Here is a 16,295-nt window from a genome sequence, read left to right on the forward strand (position 1 = left end):
CGGCCACCTATAAAATAATATTTCAGACGTGCCGCGGGCGCGTGCAGGTGTGTCTGGGCTCATAACGGACAACGGAGAGAACTGGGAGACCACTACACCACGACACTCAAAGCAGCGTCAAATAGTCTGTCGGCATAGGCCACCTAAGGCGACACATTTAGTGTCGGCAAAAACCTTTTCCGACAGAACGAAGTTGTCGCCTATAGTCCTGCCGGGAAAGGTTTTTGCCAACAGATAGTATGACAACGTTGGTGAGATCTACAGCAACAGACATTTCTACACCGACAGACTATGTTATGCCGACAGATTATGCAACGTCCATTGCTACGCCGGCAGTTTGTGTGTCAGTGCGCTATGCGAACAGATAGTGCGACGTTCTATTCTTCTACCGACACATTTGCTGCCATATTTTGAATGAAATTGCATTCATAATATTCAATTCATGTTCACTACGCAATACATATACAAACAATTGTACTCTTTTGTTCATCACAAGATATCATTGATTAATGCATTCATTCAATACACACACACAAGATTCATTAGTTTTCTTCACAACCTCACAAAAGTTAGCTACAACCATTAAGGAAATACACAAGTTAGATATCCGATAGGCATGTTACAAACAGAATGGCAAAGTTCCTAAGAGATCAAGTGCTTGATCACTGCTCTGCTATAGAATATTATGGAAGACCAACTCATCAATCGCCAAGCCAAATCAAGCTCCATATGGACAAAATGTTTCATCCATGTTCTCAACAAAAACAATCACGAGGACATCTTCAATCAACTAGTGGACTTGCTACTTTCTATCATTTGTCCCTACAAAAGAACTCATATGTTTCAGCAATCTTAGAAATAATACAATTTCTGCAAATTCATGAGTTGCCCTTGAGTCCAAAGGCCCAAGAAACAGAAGGTGTACAACATACCAGCTTGCTTACAAGAAAAGTAAATAGATACTTGACTGCATGAGCTCTCTAGTAAAAATTATGCATGTCTTTTTCTTTACTATTAGATTTGAAACATAAAACAAAGAGGCCTTTTTATCTACTAAATAAAGGATCTGAAAAATAAAGCCAGTAATCTAAAAAAAAGACTATAATTATGCAAAGATTCAAGTTACAAAAATAACCTTATTAGAATATATAAAGCAAAGTCAGCATAGCAGCTAGCATATCACAAATGGCTTACTATAAAAATGTCTGAATTTGTTGATGAGCAATCAGGTATTTTCTAAGACAACATGAGTAAGGTCTTTACTGTGGTTTCAGAGATTACATTCAAAGTTACTGAATCGGCAAAAAATCACAGAGATTGCAGTCATATATGTAGTAGTGCACTTGGTGAAAACAAGTCAATTTACAGGACATTGCTTGTGTTCTGGTTCATGCATGCTATGAAACATTGTGTGGTATACAATAGAGGTTTGCATATGTTATTTTTTGCTATGGTTAAAATCCTGAAACTAAACAAATGCTGCAGAAGCTACAACAACTATGTTTCTCTAAAAAAAAGGAGTCGGGTGTAATCGTAATATGTGGACTGAACTAAAAATGGTTCCCTAAAAATAATGGTCAAGTATTTTTTTTTTGTGGCTGATCTTTAAAAGAAAGCACGCTTCAGTTCAGCTATAACAAAGATTTAGTATCACGTTATCATGCCCATTCTGAACCTATGTCTTCCTGACCCATCAAACAAATCATAGCAGTGTCATCTCATGGAAAAAAGTTAACAAGAATAATACTCGGGATCAATTGATATGCAGTCACATGCATGGATGTACTAAAGAATAACACATGATGTGTATGTCTGACTAACAATTAGTGTCTCTGCTTGTGCGGTAGGAACTCCAATTTTACGGATATGTGCTCTGATAAATATTTCATCTCTCCGCGGGTCATAGCCAAGATCTTCAGCCTGCAACAAATTTATTTTCCCTAGTAATTAGAAAACCTAACAAATATAATTAAGAAACATAGTTATAAAAATATAGGAAACATAGTTATGAAAATATGGATAGGAGAAGTGGGCATACAGTACTGATTTTGTGACTTTGATTTCTGAATTGCACGGACCTCTCCACTTGAGCAGACTAAAACAGAAGTTAAAATCTGATATGCCACAAAGAGACTTGAGCATACAGTAAGTGGAGGCTATGTTAACAGATTCGGAAGATTTCTTGATTCAATACTCGAACATTAAACTTGTGATCTGTGAGACAATAAACAAGTAGAAATAATGAGCACCTAGATTATAAGAAGACTACGTATTAGGAGTGAAAGAACAAGATATCCAGTACAGGAAAACGAAAAGTCATAGACATGACATACACAGAAGGCACTACTATGGACCATACACAATCGTAAGGCTAACCCTCAGTGCCTGTTTTGACGGCATAAACAGATAAAACAAAAGGATCACAGGTAGGTTTACAATCTTCCCCAACATATTAGAAATCTCAATATTTGGTGTTATGTTGATTTGTCGAAAATGAAGTAAAACAACACTTGGGCTATAACAAGAGGGCTATGTTCAACTTACTAATTGACCGTCAATACAAATAGGTATCTCCGAATAACTAATACAATCCCAGCCACTAGTCCAAGGATTTCAAATGACAATTGAAGAATTGAACATATAAGAAGATCACCTCACGTCGTCAGTAGCAGCCAATGGTTTTGGTCACAGGATGGCATAGCGTACTCCACGCATCTCCACTGGTATTGTTCTGTACTCCAGAGGGAGCACCACCTTGACCAACTGAACAAAACTAGTATGGAAGCAATAACAAAGTCCTGTGCAAACATCCATGAGAAAATTACCTGCTGCCGTGAGGAGAGAATTCATAAATGTCATGTGCAAAAAAGGTTCATTATTTAGACATTCAAGCTGAGTCAAAATTGACAGTAGAAAACCAGGTCACCTATACAAATTAAAAGGCAAACAAGCGCACACACGTTAATCTTTCCTATGTTTATAGGTTGTTCTACTTTTCTTATTGAGTAATGGGTGTGCATCAAAGCCACTGGGCCTTCATAGGCTTGATGTGTGGATAATATAGATTTGGGTTCAGAATAGGTGGGCAGGATTTTGAATCGCAGGAAAATCTAGCACGTGAAGCACACTTGCTGGACTTCAGACTAAAACAAAACAAATCTATTCAGCAATTCAAAAAGAAGCTCATGAAGTGTTTTTTTGAACACCCTAAAAAATTAATCAACTATTGCAGACAAAAACAAGGAGGTATTATCACAGTATATCATTGACCTATATTTTTTATACACATTTACTGCAGACTATCTTCTTTATAAGTTTTCTAACTAACAACTAACAGACTGTCTTTCCCTCACAAAAAAGAACAAATAGACTGTCTTTATGAACATTACATCCATCCATTTATATATGTATATATATATATCTGACTCAAATATATTTTTCTCACATGTGTCGCCATGGTTCTTCACATGAACTTCCTTTTCTTTGAGAAATTATAGCATCGGCAGTTTTTTTTCACATGATGCAGTGACCTAGAAGTGAACACACGTACTAAGAAAGTCATGGATGCAATGCAAAATATGCTCTACTAACTAATGGGCATGCTTCAAGTTATTTTTCAGAATCCCTGCGAGTATTGTCTTTGTGGCGCAATACAGTACAGCAGAAAAGCACATATGTGTGAAGCCACTCAAAAAGAAAATTAAAAAACCTGACAAAGACAAGCAAACATTATCAGGCATATCATTTACTACTTTTTATGTCATGTACTGATATACCCCATACTATCTGCAGCCTAATAATTTTGCGTATTGTATTAATACTCCTTTTTTAGGGGGTCAATACTAGTTTCTGAGATGACTTACAGTAGCAATTCCCATCCATCGAGCGACTCATATTCATTGAGAAAACAGAACAACACCACACCAATAATGCCATTTCCTAGACGTGGAACCTCCTGGATGTAATCACGCAAGGCATGCCATCAGGTTATAAATCATTCACAATTAAATGTGAACTCCATATAGCAACACACGAGAAGATAGGTAAGGAAAAAAAACCTGCATCTTACTTGTTGAAATCTGGAGGCGGGGCCGTGACAGGGGTCGCCGCTGAAGGAAGAAGAACAGCGGGCTCCTCCTCAACAGTAGTCGGTGCAGAGGATCCTCCGGCGTATGATGCTGATGTTCCCGGCGCGCAGCGGATCCTTGTTTGCGGACCGCGCTCCTGCTCCTCGGCGGCGGACGGTGCTCCTCCGTCCTAGACGACACTGCTGCTACTGCGGACTAAGGGAAGGGAGGCCGCGGTCCGAGATGTGGTGGCGCAAGGGGACCGGTTGGTGGGTTGGGGCGGCGGCGCGGCGGCGCCCATGTCGGGCGCGGCGGCGCAGTCGGGTTAGGGTTAGGGTGTGTGGGTCGCGAGAGAGAGAGGGGAGGGGGTGAGATTGGGGATCGATCGAACATGTTGGGGTCTGCTTAGGAACGTGTTTTTTCTTTTATTTTGATGGTCTGGTGCGAATCGAGTGTTTCCTATGGCGCGCGCCTCGCTCTCTTCCCGCGCCATATTTTTCGGACATGGCTGAAGCGCAAAGCCGACACTTTTTGTGTCCCCATGAATCGATGACACACAAACAATCGGTAATGCTTCTATCTACTGATAGAAATTTCGTCGGTGTTTTTGTGAGCTTTGGTGACAGATAGTGTGTTACAAGCTTAAACAACACTAACATACTGTGTGTCGGTATATTTTGGGACAAAAAAAGTGTCGGCGATACTCACTTATACCAACAGATGCATGTCGTCTTTGTAGTGTCGTGATGTAGTGGACCCGGACGAATGCAAGTTTTGAAAACATGCGGATGCAATGCGGATGATGACATGGCAAGATGCAACATGCAAGCGGATTAGAAGGCAACAACAACGAATAACTGGAAGACACCTGGCGCATCGGTTTCGGGGTGTTACAACACTCCACCACTACAAGAGGATCTCGTCCCAAGATCTAGGATGACATCGGAGAGAAACGGAAGAGGAAGAGAAAAGGTAAAACGAAGTTGCTTCTTTGACAAATGAGTGAAACCAAAGAACATTGCAAGGTTGGACAAATTTAAAGAAAGAAAACAACGAACATGAACAAAGTTGAAAACACTCCATTGGAAAAGAGGAAACATGGAACAATACTAGAACCTTGGAGGTTGAAATACATAAGAAAAGGGTTGCAATGGACAAGAAGTACATGCAAGCACTCCAGTTGAAACGAGATGTACAAGAAACGATAAAGATCAATTATGACAACACTCCGGTTGGAAATGGAAGGCATAGAATATGAACTTGACAAGATGAGAGGATACTTGATGAAATCAACAACACACTGCCTCCGAAACTATTGAAAGAATGGCACAAGGGGTAAGAAAGATTTCAGACAGCACTCTAGTTGAGAAGGGAGGAAAAACTTGACAGAATAGGAAGAACTTGAAAAGAGGGCACGACACTCCGGTTGAATGGATAAGCAAAAGAAAGTACATGATCTTTGCCAAAAAATGGGATGATGGGTCGAAGCGTGCAACATCACAATGCCTCTGGAACAAAAGATAGAACGGATTGAAAGTAACGAAGAAGAAAACAACATCTTCTACCTCGAATGAATTTGAGAGAGCATCCTTAAAAGAAGGATTGAACGGAGTTGTTGAAAAAAAATCAACAACAAAAGAACAAGCTTGTTGTGGTCTTATGGAAAACGTGTCAAAATTATGAGGCGACAACCGGCCACTAACGGAAAACAATTGATTGCTTGAGAGCAATGAAGAGGTGAAAACTCCTTTCACCGCGAGAATAGGAGGAAACTTGGATTATCGATAGACACCACAATAAGCAACATTCCTTATGGAAGGCTTTAGGTGAAATATAACCCAAGATCACTCCAACGAAGAGATTGATGGATTTAAAATACCTCATTCTTGACAACATGTGAATCATGAAACATAAACTCAAATTATCAAGAATGACATAACACCACCTCAAATGATACAGTAGAAAGAATTGCACTTCGGAATTCAAGAAGAGGAATACTTGATCTCCTCAAAACAAAACATGTGTTTTGCACCACGTTTAATTTTGAGTATATAGCTTTGGCGGATCATAACTCCGAGAGAAATCTTGAAGAACAATTGAAGAATGAAAAGAATCCTTGACGAACCACCATGTAGAGCCTCCAAGAAGAACTCCGGTAACAAAAGGATGGTCAAACAAAAGGAAAGAGAAGTTGAAAACACAAGGTGAGGCCTTGCGATGATTTAGATGGAGTTTCGCGATGAGATAATGCGGAAAAACATGGAACTCCAGAAAAGAAAGATGAAAAAGTGAGATCAAGAATTTTGATGAACCTTCGGAATAAGAAATTGGATTCAGTCGATGAAACAAGAATAAGAATTACATTATGCTTATCCTTCATCAACTTAAATTGATAACAAGCAACGGATTTGGCATACCACTTATTCTCGTAGAAACGATTAAGAGAGATATAGCGTGAAGTTAATGGACCACCGGTAGGATTTAACCAACGAATAAATTGATATGATAAAGAAGGAAGAGAAATCTTGAACGAACAACCGTAAGATTTGAAAAAAGAGCGAAGCAAAGGCAGAATTCATCGGGAAGAATTAGAAATGAATGAAAATACTTGAGGGAATTTAGATACATGAGCACGGAGAGATCATGAACTGATTAGAGGATATTTGAACGATGCACCGGTAAGATTGGGGAAAGAGAGATGAATGTTGAGAATGAATAATTCTAAGATGAAGGGCTCCGGAGAATCAAACTTAAAAGACTCTTGGATTGCTCCGAATGGTTGAAAAGAATTCTCACAATCGAAAACAATTATGAGAGGATGGCATCAAGCTTGAACCATGAATCTTTGAGCGAACAGATAAGATTTGGAGGAAAACACTTCTTTGGTCTTCAAACTCCCCGAATGACGGCGAGAAATACCATCAAGAATTGTTGAGACACTCCGGAATGATTAAAATAGGAGAGGTTGAGCCAAAGATGAAAAAAATTGAAAGATCTTGGAGAAAGACATTTTACGGATGATAATTCATTCTTACGTCAAACTTTGAAATGAATTTGAGAATAATTCCGAAAAAATCAGAAGAGCCAGGTAAGATCCTGGGAAAAGACCTGTGGGTTAGGGCCCACTCAAGAGAAACACCATTGAAAAGTTTGCTTGAAAAGAGAGATTGCACCGGTTGAATTAAATGCCTCAAAAGAGATAACAACCTCAAAATAGCTCAAACGGATTAAGAATGGAAACATGAATCTTCTGAGATATCTTCGGCACTTCGGACATGAATAGAGAGAGGTGAGCGATTAAGAGATGCAACGGCATGGGAAAGCATTTGAAACAAGGAAAAGGATATGATCAACAACAAAAGTTTGAATTGAATCCACCGGAGAAGAAAGAGAACGAAGAGTGATGAACTTGAAACTCTGTTAGTGCCGTTCCGAGAATCACCGGATAAGAACATTGAGAGAAAAGAATAAAGAGACTTCACATGAATAAAATGGATATTTGATTAAGAATTCTGAGTCCTTGAAGAAAAAGGGTGGGAGGGAGGAAAAAAGGCAACTTGGGGATGGATGAAACGAACACCGTTGAGAAAAAGCTTAGAACTGATCTCGCGGATGTTGAAAATGATCGGATCCACTTGAAGAGAAGCACACCGGTTGGAAAGAATTAACATGACAATCTTGATAAACAAGAAAGATTAGCATCCACATAGATATATGAGAACACTGCTTAGGAAAGGTATGGAATCAACACTTGACATTGAAGCAACTCGAATACCACAACTCAAAACAAAACAAAGGATTGGCTTGCAAAAAAAAGCCAGAAACAAACATATGTTAGATCCCATATCGTATCATGTGTCTGTTGGAAAGATATCCTACGAGATACTTGAATTCCCACTTATAAAACACACGAAACTTTCTGGTTATGCAATCAGGTGTTGGGGATACAGGGGAAGTATAATATCGCACCCAAACTAACAATCCCTAAATCCAGTTGTATCCATCCTTCAACACATAACCAAGAAACCTTCGGAAATCATGTACCTCAACCTTCGAAAAGCATCCGTTATACGAGTTATGGCAATACTCCCGAACTCCCGACCCAATATTGGATGGCATCGAGGTTATCTCACCAACAACTACATAAAAGAGATTTTCGATGTCGGCGAAACACAGGTATTCCAGAACTGTAATGATAAAATGTCGACGACAACACCTCGAAGCTCAACTCCCCGGGACACTGCCACAACCCCTAAATGTCAGGAGGCACCAAGAACAATGTTCTCGTCACAAGACTATCGGAGCGATTCCAAGATACCCGCGTGATCCTAAAATTTTTTTCGTGAAATTTGAGGAGAGAAGAGTCAAAACTTCTATGTCAGGAGGCCTCACTAGAGTGACGAAGGGACTGAGGAGTAAAAATAATCCTACTCTCTGATATATATAATCCTAAGACTCAAAACATTTTGTTCTAGACTCAACAACGTCAGAGATTCGATTAAGCAGGAGGCTCCTAGGTCGGGGATGGCTCTGATTACCAACTTCTAACACCCACGATGCGGCTATATCTCCCACGTATCGAGGCACGACTTAGAGGCATAACCGCATGGTGGTTTAGTCGCAAGTGGGGTAATCTTCACACAATCCCATGTACCGAATAAGAACGGGATAAAGAGATGGCTTACAATCGCCACTTCACACAAATAACAAGTTAAACATACATCATCCAAAGTACAATCAAGGTCCGACTACGGAACCAAAATAAAAGAAGACAACCCCAAAAGCTAGATCCCCGATCGTCCCAACTGGGCTCCACTATTGATCAACAGGAAACTAAACATAACAATGACCAAGATCTTCATCGAGCTCCCACTTGGACTCGGTTGAGTCACCTGCACTGGTATCATCGGCACCTGCAACTGTTTGGAAGTATTTATGAGTCACGAGGACTCATCAATCTCACACCCGCGAGATCAAGACTATATAAGCTTATGGTTAGGGTAAGGTATAATGAGGTGGAGTTGCAGCAAGCACTAAGCATATGTGGTGGCTACCATACGCAAATAAGAGCGAGAAGAGAAGCAACGCAACGGTCGAGAAGTTAGAAGTGATCAAGAAGTGATCCTGAAACTACTTACGTTCAAGCATAACACAAGAACCGTGTTCACTTCCCGGACTCCGCCAAGGAGAGACCATCACGGCTATACACGCGGTTGATGCATTTTAATTAAGTAGAGTGTCAAGTTCTCTACAACCAGACATTAACAAATTCCCATATGCCACATAACCGCGGGCACGACTTTCGAAAGTTCAAACCCTGCATGGGTGTCCCAACTTAGCCCATCACAAGTGTTGGGGAACGTAGTAATTTCAAAAAAATTCCTACGCACATGCAAGGTCATGGTGATGCATAGCAACGAGAGAGGAGAGTGTTGTCTACGTACCCTCGTAGACCAAAAGCGGAAGCGTTAGCACAACGCGGTTGATGTAGTCGTACGTCTTCACGGCCCGACCGATCAAGCACCGAAACTATGGCACCTCCGAGTTCTAGCACACGTTCAGCTCGATGACGATCCCCGGACTCCGATCCAGCAGAATGTCGGGGAAGAGATCCGTCAGCACGACGGCGTGGTGACGATCTTGATATTCTACCGTCGCAGGGCTTCGCCTAAGCACCGCTACAATATTATCGAGGATTATGGTGGAGGGGCGGCTAAGAGATCAATGATCAATTGTTGTGTCTTTGGGGTGCCCCCTGCCCCCGTATATAAAGGAGCAAGGGGGAGGAGGTGCGGCCAGGCAAGGGGCGCGCCAGGAGGAGTCCTACTCCCACCGGGTGTAGGACTCCCCCCCTTTCCATGTTGATCTAGGACTTGGGGGGAAGGAGAGAAAGAGGGGAAAGGAAAGGGGGGCGCCGCCCCCCCCCTCCTTGTCCAATTCGGACTTGGGGGGAGGGGCGCGTGGCTGCCCCTTGGCCTCCTCTCTACTTCCTCCACTAGGCCCATTAAGGCCCAGTAGGTTACCGGGGGGTTTTGGTAACCTCCTGGTACTTCAGTAAAATGCCGATTTCACCCGGAACACTTCCGATGTCCAACCATAGGCTTCCAATATATCAATATTTATGTCTCGACCATTTCGAGATTCCTCATCATGTCCGTGATCACATCCGGGACTCCGAACAACCTTCGGTACATCAAAACATATAAACTCATAATGAACTGTCATCGTAACGTTAAGCATGCGGACCCTACGGGTTCGAGAACAATGTAGACATGACCGAGACACGTCTCCGGTCAATAACCAATAGCGGAACCTGGATGCTCATATTGGCTCCTACATATTCTACGAAGATCTTTATCGGTCAGACCGCATAACAACATACGTTGTTCCCTTTGTCATCGGTATGTTACTTGCCCGAGATTCGATCGTCGGTATCTTAATACCTAGTTCAATCTCATTACCGGCAAGTCTCTTTACTTGTTCTGTAATACATCATCCCGCAACTAACTCATTAGCTACAATGCTTGCAAGGCTTATGTGATGTGCATTACCGAGAGGGCCCAGATATACCTCTCCGACAATCGGAGTGACAAATCCTAATCTCGAAATACGCCAACCCAACAAGTACCTTCGGAGACACCTGTAGAGCACCTTTATAATCACCCAGTTACGTTGTGACGTTTGGTAGCACACAAAGTGTTCCTCCGGTAAATGGGAGTTGCATAATCTCATAGCCATAGGAACATGTATAAGTCATGAAGAAAGCAATAGCAACAAACTAAACGATCTAGTGCTATGCTAACGGAATGGGTCAAGTCAATCACATCATTCTCCTAATGATGTGATCCCGTTAATCAAATGACAACTCATGTCTATGGTTAGGAAACATAACCATCTTTGATCAACGAGCTAGTCAAGTAGATGCATACTAGTTACACTCTGTTTGTCTATGTATTCACACATGTATTATGTTTCCGGTTAATACAATTCTAGCATGAAAATAAACATTTATCATGATACAAGGAAATAAATAATAACTTTATTATTGCCTCTAGGGCATATTTCCTTCAGTCTCCCACTTGCACTAGAGTCAATAATCTAGATTACACATTACACAGTAATGATTCTAACACCCATGGAGCCTTGGTGCTGATCATGTTTTGCTCGTGGAAGAGGCTTAGTCAGCGGGTCTGCAACATTCAGATCCATATGTATCTTGCAAATTTCTATGTCTCCCACTTGGACTAAATCCCGAATGGAATTGAAGCGTCTCTTGATGTGCTTGGTTCTCTTGTGAAATCTGGATTCCTTTGCCAAGGCAATTGCACCAGTATTGTCACAAAAGATTTTCATTGGACCCGATGCACTAGGTATGACACCTAGATCAGATATGAACTCCTTCATTTGCTGCTTCCGAAGCAGCTATGTACTCCGCTTCACATGTAGATCCCGCCACGACGCTTTGTTTAAAACTGCACCAACTGACAGCTCCACCGTTTAATGTAAACACGTATCCGGTTTGCGATTTAGAATCGTCTGGATCAGTGTCAAAGCTTGCATCAACGTAACCATTTACGATGAGCTCTTTGTCACCTCCATATACGAGAAACATATCCTTAGTTCTTTTCAGGTACTTCAGGATGTTCTTGACTGCTATCCAGTGATCCACTCCTGGATTACTTTGGTACCTCCCTGCTAGACTTATAGCAAGGCACACATCAGGTCTGGTACACAGCATTGCATACATGATAGAGCCTATGGTTGAAGCATAGGGAACATCTTTCATTTTTTTCTCTATCTTCTGCAGTGGTCGGACATTGAGTCTTACTCAACTTCACACCTTGTAACACAGGAAAGAACCCTTTCTTTGCTTGATCCATTTTGAACTTCTTCAAAACTTTGTCAAGGTATGTGCTTTGTGAATGTCCAATTAAGCGTCTTGATCTATCTCTATAGATCTTAATGCCCAATATGTAAGCAGCTTCACCGAGGTCTTTCATTGAAAAACTCTTATTCAAGTATCCCTTTATGCTATCCAGAAATTCTATATTATTTCCAATCAATAATATGTCATCCACATATAATATCAGAAATGCTACGGAGCTCCCACTCACTTTCTTGTAAATACAGTCTTCTCCAAAAGTCTATATAAAACCAAATGCTTTGATCACACTATCAAAGCGTTTATTCCAACTCCGAGAGGCTTGCACCAGTCCATAAATGGATCGCTGGAGCTTGCACACTTTGTTAGCTCCCTTTGGATCGACAAAACCTTCTGGTTGCATCATATACAACTCTTCTTCCAGAAATCCATTCAGGAATGCAGTTTTGACATCCATTTGCCAAATTTCATAATCATAAAATGCGGCAATTGCTAACATGATTCGGACAGACTTAAGCATCGCTACGGGTGAGAAGGTCGCATCGTAGTCAATCCCTTGAACTTGTCGAAAACCTTTCGCAACAAGTCGAGCTTTATAGACAGTAACATTACCGTCAGCGTCAGTCTTCTTCTTGAAGATCCATTTATTCTCAATTGCTTGCCGATCAACGGGCAAGTCAACCAAAGTCCACACTTTGTTCTCATACATGGATCCCATCTCAGATTTCATGGCTGCTAGCCATTTTGCAGAATCTGGGCTCACCATCGCTTCTTCATAGTTCGTAGGTTCATCATGATCTAGTAGCATGACCTCCAAAACAGGCACTACAACAAAAACACACATATAGCAACGCCTATGTAGCAACGGTGTGCCAACATGTGTTGGTGGGCCGTGGGATCAACCTCTCCCACCTCCCCACGAATAGCTAACCTCCTCCATCGACTGAAAAAAAGCTAGCCTCCTCCACGTACCCACCTCCTCCTCGTCTTCCTCTCTTTCTCCTCAATTATCTACGGTCTTCCTCCTTTCCACCCTCAAAACTTGGAGGGGCCAATGTCTTCCCAGAAATAACTGGAGGGGCCGCTACTGCTGGGGTCTACAGAGGGTGGATTCATGGCCTTACTACCTGGTTGTGACACCGGTTGCCATGATCTGGGGCGGCGGCGAGGAGCTCAGCCAAAATGTCTAAGTTACAGATCTGGGTTAGATTCGCATCGGAGCCGCACAACCGCGTGTACTCCGGCGAGTACGCTGGCTGCGACGTCGCCATCCCGAGCAGGACGCCGCTCAGTTCCAGCAGCAGTTCTCGTACTAGGTCGGCTTCCGCCTCTACCACACAACTACATCTCCGTAATCGCACGTTCTACAATCCTATTTTTTTTGTTTCTCCCACCATCTCATCCCCTTGGTCGATCTTACCTAATCCACCACCACAGGCACTAGCATAGTGACAAATCCATGTTTTTGCGCTGGATCCTCTGCTTCTAACTATATGTCCTATTATTACTTCAACATCTGCACTCTGCAATAGGTACCCACCATGGTGTTGTAGATCACAGCAGGCTGAACCACCCGCTTCTCCTTTCTAGGTATTTCAATTTTATACGTGTCTATTTTATATTTAGTTCACCATCTGCAAGATGTGCTAGTGAGATTTATTAATTTTGATATATCTACTGTGTTAATTCGAGCAGAATATTTGCATCCTCTTGTTCATACAAATTGTTTCTTAGGACGCATTAGTTTCTTTTATTTATTTTATTGCTGCTAGTAAGTTGGATAATTAATCAAGATTAGAATGTGAAGTTGATCATCACACACTCATTCAACTGGCTGTCGTTTTATCTAAAATATATATCCTAGTTGTGGCCTTGTCATCAAAGAGCAATGCGTACAGGATCCTTGAAAATACACTAGAAGTTAGTACGTATAGGGAGATACACTGTAGGAACTGATCAGCACTACTATGGTATCATGACTACTTCAAGTATAGGAAAAAAATCCCCTAATTACTCTTAGGGCATGTCCAATGCCAAGACTCTTAACTAGGCGCTTAACTACTGCCACCTAACTAAGCACCTATACAGGAGGCTAGCTTGTGCCCAACCAGGCGCTTATTCCATCACAGAAATTGCCTAAGGGTCCGGCTCCAAGTGTGGCATCGGGCGCCCAAGAATTTGGTCGGTGTCGTGAAAATAGCTGGGATTTTAATCCCTAGTGCCTATTTAAGCACCCCCATTGTAGACGCCCTTATGAATCCTTACCCTTTTCCATTTCAGCTACCCTCGGAGTTCTGTAAATGTCCAAGGTAACAAATCATCTTATTTACCATTGCTACCTATGTATTGCTGAAAGGGGTTCGTGTTGTACCAAGCTGTTTGATGGAGAATAAGCAGTACCAAATTTTCCTGTACATTGGTAATGAGCTCTTTGCTATACACGTGCAGGTAGACAAGTTTATCTTATTAAAATATTTTCCTTTCCCTGGATGATTGTGTTACAATTCAACTTTTTATGATGACAAGGGTATTTATTTGTAGTGAACGACCATGACATATATAGCTAGGGAAGCTTCTGCAGAAAGATGTGGAAACTGCATGATTCTGCTTTGACATAGCCTCACAAAGCAGAGATTTGAGTTACTGATTTTCCCTATTCTGTACAATTTGTCTTGGTTTTATATAAATAAATATAAGCCATATTTTCCCTGTACTCACTTATTATAGAACTTAGTTAATTTAGTAAATGAGCATGTGTTGGTTTATGCAGATTCTTATTTGGATAAGCGATGGATATTCAGGACTTGTGCAGGGCAATTAGGAGAAATATAATGCCATCGTACCGGTGTTCATTATTTTCTTTGAAGTGTTTTTAAATTGTTGAAATCTTGCATCTTGTCGGTGTACTAGAGTAGGGGTACCCTTGTACACCGAACTTGTGCACGGGCAGTCGCAGCGTCCCGCGGCAAGGCCTGCCAGGTCACCGCCAAGATTCCTTGTGGTCCCTCTGAAGACCATTCAAGAACAAAGTACTCAAGACAAGACCCCGGCAAGAGGAGCTTGCCGGGAAGAAGGCAAGACCCCGGCAAGAGGAGCTTGCCGGGAAGGCCATCAGAAGCGTCCCAAGACCCCGACAAGAGGCGCTTGCCGGGAAGGCCGTCCGAGGCATTCCAAGGAACTTGCCGCGGCGCACTACGCGCCCCGACAAGGCCCGGTGAGCGACAAGTCGACGGCCGCGGCAAGGCGCTTGCCGCGGCAAGCCCCCACTCCACGCCCGCGCTCCAGCACATCCACCCACGTGTCGCTCCGGGGTCCCTTCCGAGCGCACGTGGCAGGAGGCTGTGCAGCTAGGGGCGTGCGGTGGCACGCAGGCGCTGACAAGACAACCACCGTAGCAAGACGGTGGCGTCCCTAGCGGTCCCTTTCGGTGCTGTCTAGGCGACACAGACGGGCATTTAATGCCCTTGTCCCCTGCCGTCAGGGTTAGGTATGATAACACTGTAGCAGCTAGCTGTGCCTACTACAGCACCTAGCTGTGCCTACCCACGGCACCCTTTCCATTTTTGCCCTTGGCCCCCGTTGCTCTATGTCGGTAACCCCTTGAGTATAAAAGGAGGCCCGTGTGCAACGTAGGGGGGGGTCGGCCACCTCGAGAGCCCTCGCGAGGTTCAACAATTCCACACACTCACGCTCGCTCCCGAGCTAGAAATCAATACCAATCCACAAAGCAGGAGTAGGGTTTTACGCATCCTTGCGGCCCGAACCTGGGTAAATCGCTCGCCTGCTTCACCTCGATTTACCCCTCGCACGACCAACCGCCCGCTTAATTCGCCTCGATCTGCTCTTTGCGCAACCTCCGCCCCCCGCCGAACCAAAAGGGACCCGGTTCGCCGGTCCCATAGGTGCCCGTGGATCAGAAACCCCGGCATCTCTGGCGCGCCAGGTAGGGGGCGTCGAAGTTGTGCGAATCAGATCCGGCGTTCTTGCGGGCTAGATCTTCATCTTCTTCATCGATCTTCACCATCTTCATCAACATGCCGCCGAAGAAGAAAGTTTCCGAGGCAGCTGCTCCGTCCGCGTCGAGTCACCCACCGCCGGAGCAAACGGACGGTGGGGCAGGCGCTGGCGGAAGGGCACACATCGACGAGGGAACTCTTGGTGCTGCCAGGTCCCAGGGCAAGGCTGCGCTGCCCATCGGCGGCGTGGCCGGCTCCCACAATGACCGGGCGCACTCCAAGACCTCGGCGTCCGTGCATGCACCGCGCCCATCTCAGGAGGCGCGGGACCGGCAGCGTCATGGTACTCACGGTACCATGCGCTCGCTGGATCAAGATCGAGCTGGTGGA

The 16,295-nt window shown here is 43.3% G+C and overlaps 1 long non-coding RNA gene across 2 annotated transcripts; it reads right to left on the reverse strand.

The window, feature by feature from the left end:
- Positions 1–472: 472 nt before the first annotated feature.
- On the reverse strand, positions 473–4,446 carry LOC125512840. Of its 2 annotated transcripts, none has more exons than XR_007285568.1 (6): positions 4,070–4,446; positions 3,864–3,955; positions 2,654–2,798; positions 2,039–2,214; positions 1,822–1,920; positions 473–822 (listed from the first exon to the last, which is right to left on the reverse strand). It is a non-coding gene; the product is annotated as an uncharacterized LOC125512840 (long non-coding RNA). The 2 variants fall into 2 exon arrangements; XR_007285567.1 differs by having other exon boundaries at positions 2,654–2,828.
- Between the last annotated feature and the right edge of the window lie 11,849 nt (positions 4,447–16,295).

The sequence above is a fragment of the Triticum urartu genome, chromosome 6 (genome assembly GCF_003073215.2).
Source record: "Triticum urartu cultivar G1812 chromosome 6, Tu2.1, whole genome shotgun sequence".
NCBI lineage: Eukaryota > Viridiplantae > Streptophyta > Magnoliopsida > Poales > Poaceae > Triticum > Triticum urartu.